Raw genomic sequence first — 9,022 nt, forward strand, 5'->3', positions numbered from 1 at the left:
TCTTATTTACTACCGTCGTTCTAAGCAAATAAGATGTATAAAGATGATAAACATCACATGCAATCAAATAATTGTGACATGATATGGCCAATATCATATAGCTCCTTTGATCTCCATCTTGGGGCTCCATGATCATCTTGTCACCGGCATGACACCATGATCTCCATCATCATGATCTCCATCATTGTGTCTCCATGAAGTTGTCACGCTCATCGACATGCAAGTCGTGATTCCCATTACAAGAACATGATCAATCTCATACATCACATATATCATTCATCACATCCTTTGGCCATATCACATCACATAGCATACCCTGCAAAAACAAGTTAGACGTCCTCTAATTGTTGTTTGCATGTTTTACGTGGCTGCTATGGGTTTCTAGCAAGAACGTTTCTTACCTACGCAAAACCACAACGTGATATGCCAATTGCTATTTACCCTTCATAAGGACCCTTTTCATCGAATCCGATCCGACTAAAGTGGGAGAGACTGGCACCCGCTAGCCACCTCATGCAAATAGTGCATGTCAGTCGGTGGAACCTATCTCACGTAAGAGTACGTGTAAGGTCGGTCCGGGCCGCTTCATCCCACGATGCCGCCGAATCAAGATAAGACTAGTAACGGCAAGCATATTGAACAAAATCAACGCCCACAACTACTTTGTGTTCTACTCGTGCATAGAAACTACGCATAGACCTAGCTCATGATGCCACTGTTGGGGAACGTAGCAATAATTCAAAATTTTCCTACGTGTCACCAAGATCAATCTATGAAGTCATCTAGCAACGAGGGAGGAGTGGATCTACATACCCTTGTAGATCGCGCGCGGAAGCGTTCAAGAGAACGGGGTTGATGGAGTCGTACTCGTCGTGATTCAAATCACCGATGATCCTAGCGCCGAACGGACGGCACCTCCGCGTTCAACACATGTACGGAACGGAGACGTCTCCCACGCCTTGATCCAGCAAGGAGGAGGAGAGGTTGATGGAGATCCAACAACACGACGGCGTGGTGGAAGTAGCGGGATTCCAACAGGGCTTCGCTAAGCGCTGCGGGAGGAGGGAGATGTGTCACGGGAGGGAGAGGGAGGCGCCAGGCCTTAGGTATCGTTGCTCCTCCTTTTCCCCACTATATATAGGGCCAAGGGAGAGGGGGGAGGCGCAGCCCTTGCCCCTTCCTCCAAGGAAGGGTGCGGCCAAGGGGGGGGGAGGAGTCCATCCTCCCCAAGGCACCTCGGAGGTGCCTTCCCCTTTTAGGACTCTCCCCTTTTTCTCTTCTCTTGGCGCATGGGCCTCTTGGGGCTGGTGCCCTTGGCCCATGTAGGCCAAGGCGCACCCCCTACAGCCCATGTGGCCCCCCGGGGCAGGTGGCCCCACCCGGTGGACCCCCGGACCCTTCCGGTGGTCCCGGTACAATACCGGTGACCCCGAAACTTGTCCCGGTAGCCGAAATAGCACTTCCTATATATAATTCTTTACCTCCGGACCATTCCGGAACTCCTCGTGACGTCCGAGATCTCATCCGGGACTCCGAACAACATTCGGTAACCACATACAAACTTCCTTTACAACCCTAGCGTCATCGAACCTTAAGTGTGTAGACCCTACGGGTTCGGGAGACATGCAGACATGACCGAGACGTTCTCCGGTCAATAACCAACAGCGGGATCTGGATACCCATGTTGGCTCCCACATGTTCCACGACGATCTCATCGGATGAACCACGATGTCAAGGACTTAATCAATCCCGTATACAATTCCCTTTGTCTAGCGATACGATACTTGCCCGAGATTCGATCGTCGGTATCCCGATACCTTGTTCAATCTCGTTACCGGCAAGTCTCTTTTACTCGTTCCGTAACACATCATCCCGTGATCAACTCCTTGATCACATTGTGCACATTATGATGATGTCCTACCGAGTGGGCACAGAGATACCTCTCCGTCACACGGAGTGACAAATCCCAGTCTCGATTCGTGCCAACCCAACAGACACTTTCGGAGATACCTGTAGTGCACCTTTATAGTCACCCAGTTACGTTGTGACGTTTGGTACACCCAAAGCACTCCTACGGTATCCGGGAGTTGCACAATCTCATGGTCTAAGGAAATGATACTTGACATTAGAAAAGCTTTAGCATACGAACTACATGATCTTGTGCTAGGCTTAGGATTGGGTCTTTGTCCATCACATCATTCTCCTAATGATGTGATCCCGTTATCAATGACATCCAATGTCCATGGTCAGGAAACCGTAACCATCTATTGATCAACGAGCTAGTCAACTAGAGGCTTACTAGGGACATGGTGTTGTCTATGTATCCACACATGTATCTGAGTTTCCTATCAATACAATTCTAGCATGGATAATAAACGATTATCATGAACAAGGAAATATAATAATAATCAATTTATTATTGCCTCTAGGGCATATTTCCAACAATGTTGGTGTCTATGTATTCACACATGTATTACGATTTCCGGATAACACAATTATAGCATGAATAAAAGACAATTATCATGAACAAGGAAATATAATAATAACTAATTTATTATTGCCTCTAGGGCATATTTCCAACATATTTCTCGTTGCTAGTTGGAAGCAAACATCCGGTGTACGTAGAGTAGTATCAGTGGCAGATAGGGCTTGAGAGAATATTGATCTTACCTTTAGCTCCTTGTGGGTTCAACACTCCATACTTATCACTTCCACCTTTGGAAATTGCTACGATGATTCCTTGCACTTGGGGATTATCAAGCTCTTTTCTGTCGCCGTTGCCGGGGAGCAATAGTGTGGGGTTGATATTCTCGTGTGTGCTTGTTTGCTTTCTTCACTAAGTAGATTTTGTTTTTCCTTTTTTGTTCTGTTTAGTTGTGGGTGAAACATACAAAAAAATTAAAGAATGAAAATACAAAAAAAATTATTACTTGCCTCTCATGCCTAAAAAGTTTTTCAAAAAGAGAAGTGATTGAAAAGTTATGCATTGAAGAAGTGAGGGTCGACCTTGAGCACTTGTGTTCATGCTCACGGAAACAATGTAGAATTTTTCATGAAAGTTTCTTTATAAATAATTATCCCCTTGTATATATCCATTGTATTATAAAAATGATGTGCCAAGCTTTGGTTTTAGGATGATTAGATTGCTTGTTTACTATGTGCAGAACAAAAACAGAAACTTTGGCTGTAGCGCGTGATTTTACATCTTTTGCTGGAAAGTCAAATGGGTCTGAAACTTTTTGCACATTACTTCTGCATAAATTTCTCAAATTGTCAAATTTATTTCATAATTATTGGAATCACAGAAGTTCACTAAACTTCTAGATTACTACAGACTGTCCTGTTTTAGACAGATTCTGTTTTCTATGTGTTGTTTGCTTATCTCTACTCCTAATGTCTCAGTTGGTAGTCCGCGTTCCGGGTTTTATTTTCGTCCCACCTCACCCGGTCTTTTTTGGTACTTCTTCCCACCTCCCCCTCAGCCGCGAAAAACCAAAGAAAACCTCGTGATCGAGTCCCGCACACGCCCAAACTCCCGTCGTTATTAACTAAGAGGATTGAAAATAAACCACGGAGCACAAATCGGCGAAAATTAACTAGCGAAAAAAACAGCAAACTGTGCGATCTCGATCTTGTCTGGTTTTTCTTTCGTATCTCACCCCGCACGTAAAACAAACCTCAATCTCGATCTGTTTCATCTCAGCCTCCAGCCCCGAGAGGAGCCGCCGCCGCCGCCGAGAGGAGACGCCCCAGCCCCGAGAGGACCCACCGCCGCCGCTGCCGCCGCCGAGAGGAGACGCCCCAGCCCCGATAGGATCCGCCGCCGCCGCCGCTGGGGAACGAGGTCGCCGCCGCCTCCCTCGCCCGCGGCCATGATGACCGATCTGGCGTTGGCGCCGCAGATCACCCTCTGGTCCATGGCCTCGACTAGGTACGAATCCCTCCTCCACTTCTTCTAGTTTGGTTATTTCCGCATCTTGATCTGATTCGGGCGTGTGTGCAGTTTGCTATGATCTGGCGACGGGGATGCAAGGAGAAGCTGCTGCGGTTTCAAGGGGCCGTGAGGATGCCCACCATGAAGGCGTGTCTGGGATGATGGAGGTGATATCCGCCAGATCCCCGTTGCCGTCGACTGGCGGCGGCCAACTTCTCCTCTTCCATGGCGTCGTCGGGGCCTTCCCTTGCCAAGCGCAGCGGCTCCTTGGCTGGATCACCGTCGCACACCTCACCGGCGTGGTCGGCAAAATCTGCATCTCGATCCTCGCCACTCTCCATCCTCTTGCAGGTAATAGGCTTTCCGCCCCCTCTTTTATCTCCGGCGTTCTCGTGTGCACGGATTGTGAGCGTGAAGGAATATTTCTCTTCTATTTCATGGTGCTGCTGTGCTCCTTCTGCTTTCACACTGCACATATATAGATTCTTCAAAGGAATTGGATGCTGATAATATCAACTAAGTTCCCTGAATGTGATATATATTCTTCCCTCGCTTTGAATTGATTGCCCCAAACAATATATCTCTGGTTGACAGTCATGGCCTATTATTATTGTTGTTAATTTACAACACTCTGCTGTGTATTGTCCAATCATAGTCCAAACTTCAACTTGGTTGTGGATTAATTATATGTACCATATGCTGTTCATAGCTACAAAATTGCAATCTCGCGAAAATGTTCTTGAATACAGTAATTTTTTTTGTCACATAACCCATATGCTGATGATAAAGTTTGTTGTATGAGCTTGTGGCATACTGATCCGACAGGTGGCAGGTATGCATTCAGATGTTGCAGCTCTAAGGAAGGGTAGTATATGGCACATGACTTCGTGGGTTGTTCGACAAGAAGTGTTTTGGGCATATTTGAAAGGCAATCTTGTGAAAATTATACATCGATTTTCTTATTCCGTCATCAGCTTCTATTGATATGAGCGATACAAAAAGTTCAGCACTGAATTTTAGTATGTTAACTTGCAAGATTTCTCACGACTATGTTTTTTTGTTATAGGTTTATAAATTTCGAAATATAGTTGCAACTTCACGGAATGGACGGCCCAAATTATGTTAGTGTCTATATGTTTACTTGGTGGTGGTCTAGCGTGAGTGACACCTGCATCTGTAACTTACCCATTGGATGTTCTTCGAAATCACCTGACAACACAGGTGATGCTTTTCTTCCTTTCGTGATTTGTGAATAACACTAAGCCAACCAATCAATCAATATAACTTCCAGTTAGAACTTAGAGCATCTTTACCTAACGCTTTCATGCAATGCAGCTTTACAGACCAAAGGAACAGGTTTTAGTAAGCTAAACTTTCATGTCTATAAAATTCTGCAGAAAACCACTAGGTATTACAAGGGCATCTTTCACACGTTGTCTACAATTGGTAGAGAAGAGAATGGTAGAGGATTGTATAAAGGCCTTTGGTCCACCTTATTGGTAAGCCGTATGTTTCTGCTGAGAATTGTTTTTTAGTTGACTTCCCAGTAACTTTTATGTGTTACAGGGAGTTGGACCTGATATATCAATCAACGTTTATGTATATGAATCCCTGAGGTCTCATTGGAAAATGGAAAGTTGAATGTCAAACTGTGCGACCAATGATTTGATATGGTACCTCCCTCTTCTCTCTTCTATGAACCCTATAACACACGTCTCAAATCTTAATTTCTTTTATCCAATTGCAGGTTAATTCCAGTTGGGTGTGTTAACCTACAGTAATCAATCAAGTCAACAAATATAACAATGATACTTTGTCTTCTGATTTTTGGTGATGATTTTTTTTGTGACGGAACTAACAGGAGTTGAAGCATGTGTTCTTATTTTTTTATATGACTAGATGCATATGAACTGAAGCTCCATAATTTTCTTTTCAAGTCGACATTGGTGGCAACCAATACAATTAGCGTTATTTACAACCAATGAAGTCTTATAATTTTCTTTCTTAGAAATATACAGTGACGCTGACTATCATTTAGTAGCTCTACAGGCACTAGCCAAAAACAATAATGTTTATTTATTTAACCACCAAATAGAACAATAGGTTATTCTGCATTATGGGTACACAAATCACAACACTATATTTCAGCTGTAGAAATCTGTGTGGATGCCTGCTGATATTTTAAGCCTACATATTGCCGATTTGGTTTGAGTAATGCTTGAAGCATAATTTACTCCCTAATGTGCAAATAGCAGTATCATTTTTTGTCAAGAAACTGAGAAGACGGAAGAGAGTTGGTGTTGTCAGTGTGGTGAGCCTATGCGGCAACCACAAGGCTGAAGTCTGCTTTGATCGTTGTTCAAGATTTGAGCCTTGGCTCCGGTTTTGATAGCTCTATATCAGTGAGTTTAGTCCAGTAACTATTTTAAGTATCTTTACTGTGCATAGTTGCATACATTTTATTCATGGATTAGTCTTGGTAATATTAACATTTGAAAAGCAATTTTTGTGTGACCATTTTTTCATCTTAGTATCTCCATCTACCAGCAAAAGTCAACGTGCACAAACCTGTATTTAACATGCAACATGAGATAGTGTGCATCGAAACTATGCTTATGTTTGTGACATTCATGTTGCATCTCATGCAGATAGATTTTATTATCCATTTATGTAGCATGCAATGTTTATTTTCTTCTTTTGGTCCATAATCCCTCCTCAAAGAAATATAAGAGTGTTTAGATCACTAAAGAAGTGATCTAAACGCTCTTATATTTCTTTACATATGGAGTACATGTCATGATTGTTGGATACACATGCATACTTTCAGTGAGTTTTTGTTCTCGGACTTGGGATCCACAGTCCAAAGTTGATTGGTGGATCAAGTGAACTTGGTGCATCTCCATTCAAGCTGGAGTACAATTACCAGCCTGCTTGTTTAGCGCAGTCTCCACAATCATACAAGCAAATGAGCATCTGGCGACCCAACACACAAAGTTTCTATCTTCTTATTTTCTATACAAGTAGCAGCTGGCGCAGCGGTGGTGTTGATGAACGACACCCAATGCAGAGGCGGCAGTTACCATAGGGAAGAGGTAAAGAACATCTAGCTCTTGTGCTGTTCCTCCTCATTATTGTCATCGCCATCAACAGCAACAATGACGACCGGCTCATGAGACAGCTACTAGAGAGGGAGCGAGGAAGGGGGAGACAGATCTTTCAGGTACAATGGTATGACAACCATGTTCTGAACTATCAATGAGATTTGGTGCTAAGTCAGCATCGTGTTTTATCCAATCTATCAAACACCATAAGTTTCATGTCGAATGTGTTGTAGAAATGTTCTTCCATAAATATGGTTTTAGTCCTTCATATTTTAGTACCGTTGTAAATTTATCCATCCACATATCACTCTGAGAAACATTTTTAATTGGCGGAAGGAAGAATGGGAGAAAAGAAGAGTTCTTTGACGTAAAAAAAGAAGTCGTCAATATAGCCCGTTGCAACGCACGGGCGTTCTACTAGGAGATGCAAGTGGAGTGGAAAAATGAAAATACATTGCATCAAATATATTTTTTGATTGTTACTGTAATTTTTTTCTATACATGTGAAATTGGAAATGCATTATGCTTATGTATGCAATCAGAAAAAAATTTAAAAGGCCCGTGACAACGCACGGGCATTGTACTAGGGAAACAAGTATTGACATTGTACTATGGAAACAAAACGAATAGACATGCAGACTAAGCTCCATATCCAAGGGATTTTGGTAGTACATGCCATGTTTATGCTCACTGTTGATTAGTTTGTATATAACTATTTATGCAATACTTGGACCATAGGAGCAATTCATTCTGTATATTTTGCTGGGGATTGTGCCTTGCAGTCAATTTATAGAAGGGTAAGATGTATCGCAATATCTTTGACTTGCATTCTCTGTGATGTCAAGTAAGAAAATAGAATATATACTCTTTGAATTATCTTTTCTTTTTCTCGATGTCTCTATCTTACTTATATAATCCAATTGGCATTCGCTAGAGTTTCAGTTGATGAAACATTTCTTTTGTGATGTGAGGAGGTTCTGTTTGTGACTTTGCAATCAATATTCGTAGATACGGTTCGTAGATCATGATATCTGCACAATCTCAATCTACTTCCTGTGACCATATATTGTATTAATGGGTTGTGTCAGGGTTATTTTATCAACTACTGGGTTGTTGATCTACATTATGGTTTGATTCTTACACGAATTAATGTTGACTCGATTCCCTGTAGTAGGTTGAGAGGCTTCTCCTCTCATGATTTACTATGATTAGTTTGCTTGGCTCCATGCTCCTCATGATTTCTTTGAATTTTTTTGTAGGAGCTCGGTCAAAAATCACTTAAGGAAAATATGTTGTTCTTCTCTACAAGGGTTGCATGTGGAATTTGAGGAGAATCTGTGCACCAGCATCCGACTCCTTGATGTTGCTCTGATCATATTGTGTAAATATATTTCTAATAAAGCAATCGGCCGATGGTGTACATGTTATAAATAACAAGAATCATCAAGTGTGAGAGATGGCAACATCATGATGGGATGGTATGTACTGTTGTGCTCATCAATAGAGTTAGATCACTTTTCTGTCTGAGAGTCGATTTTTTGTGTGTTAGATGGATTGACAAGTACCAAAGATTGATGCCAAGCAGAACTAAAACCTGTCCATGGATTACCTTCAGTCCCGCATTCCAATCAACAACATTGGGCCGAGCGAGCGCGCGGGTGGCGCAAGAGGCAATGGGCAGCCGGTGGAGACTGAGTGGTGAGCGGCGGTGGCGAGGTCGAGAGGTTGGCACCAGCAGCGAGTAGGCAATTACCGTGACGAGCGAGCGGACGGGGCTTGTAGGTGTCACGATTGCATCACAATTGGAATAAAGTAAACAATGCATACTGGTGTGGCCATTGACTGATTTTGTGTGTTGTGTGCTTGTGTTAACAGCCAGCCAAATCAATCAGCCAAGGGCCATTATGTACGTGAGTGTGTTAGCAGTGGGTATATCTGAAGATTATTTCTCAACTCGGCATGTGGGTAGAGACTAAAAAGACAATGC

General features: G+C 42.8%; 1 long non-coding RNA gene across 3 annotated transcripts; it reads left to right on the forward strand.

Moving 5' to 3' along the window:
• The first annotated feature begins 3,653 nt into the window (after window positions 1-3,653).
• Window positions 3,654-8,555, forward strand: LOC125552886. 3 transcript variants are annotated; one of them, XR_007303823.1, is made up of 7 exons: window positions 3,654-3,931; window positions 4,004-4,285; window positions 5,001-5,155; window positions 5,332-5,433; window positions 5,501-5,607; window positions 5,682-7,162; window positions 8,295-8,555. It is a non-coding gene; the product is annotated as an uncharacterized LOC125552886 (long non-coding RNA). The 3 variants fall into 3 exon arrangements; XR_007303824.1 differs by having other exon boundaries at window positions 5,682-7,154; XR_007303825.1 differs by lacking the exon at window positions 8,295-8,555 and having other exon boundaries at window positions 5,682-7,026; window positions 7,113-7,910.
• Window positions 8,556-9,022: the final 467 nt, after the last annotated feature.

This window comes from Triticum urartu, chromosome 4 (genome assembly GCF_003073215.2).
Source record: "Triticum urartu cultivar G1812 chromosome 4, Tu2.1, whole genome shotgun sequence".
Lineage (NCBI taxonomy): Eukaryota > Viridiplantae > Streptophyta > Magnoliopsida > Poales > Poaceae > Triticum > Triticum urartu.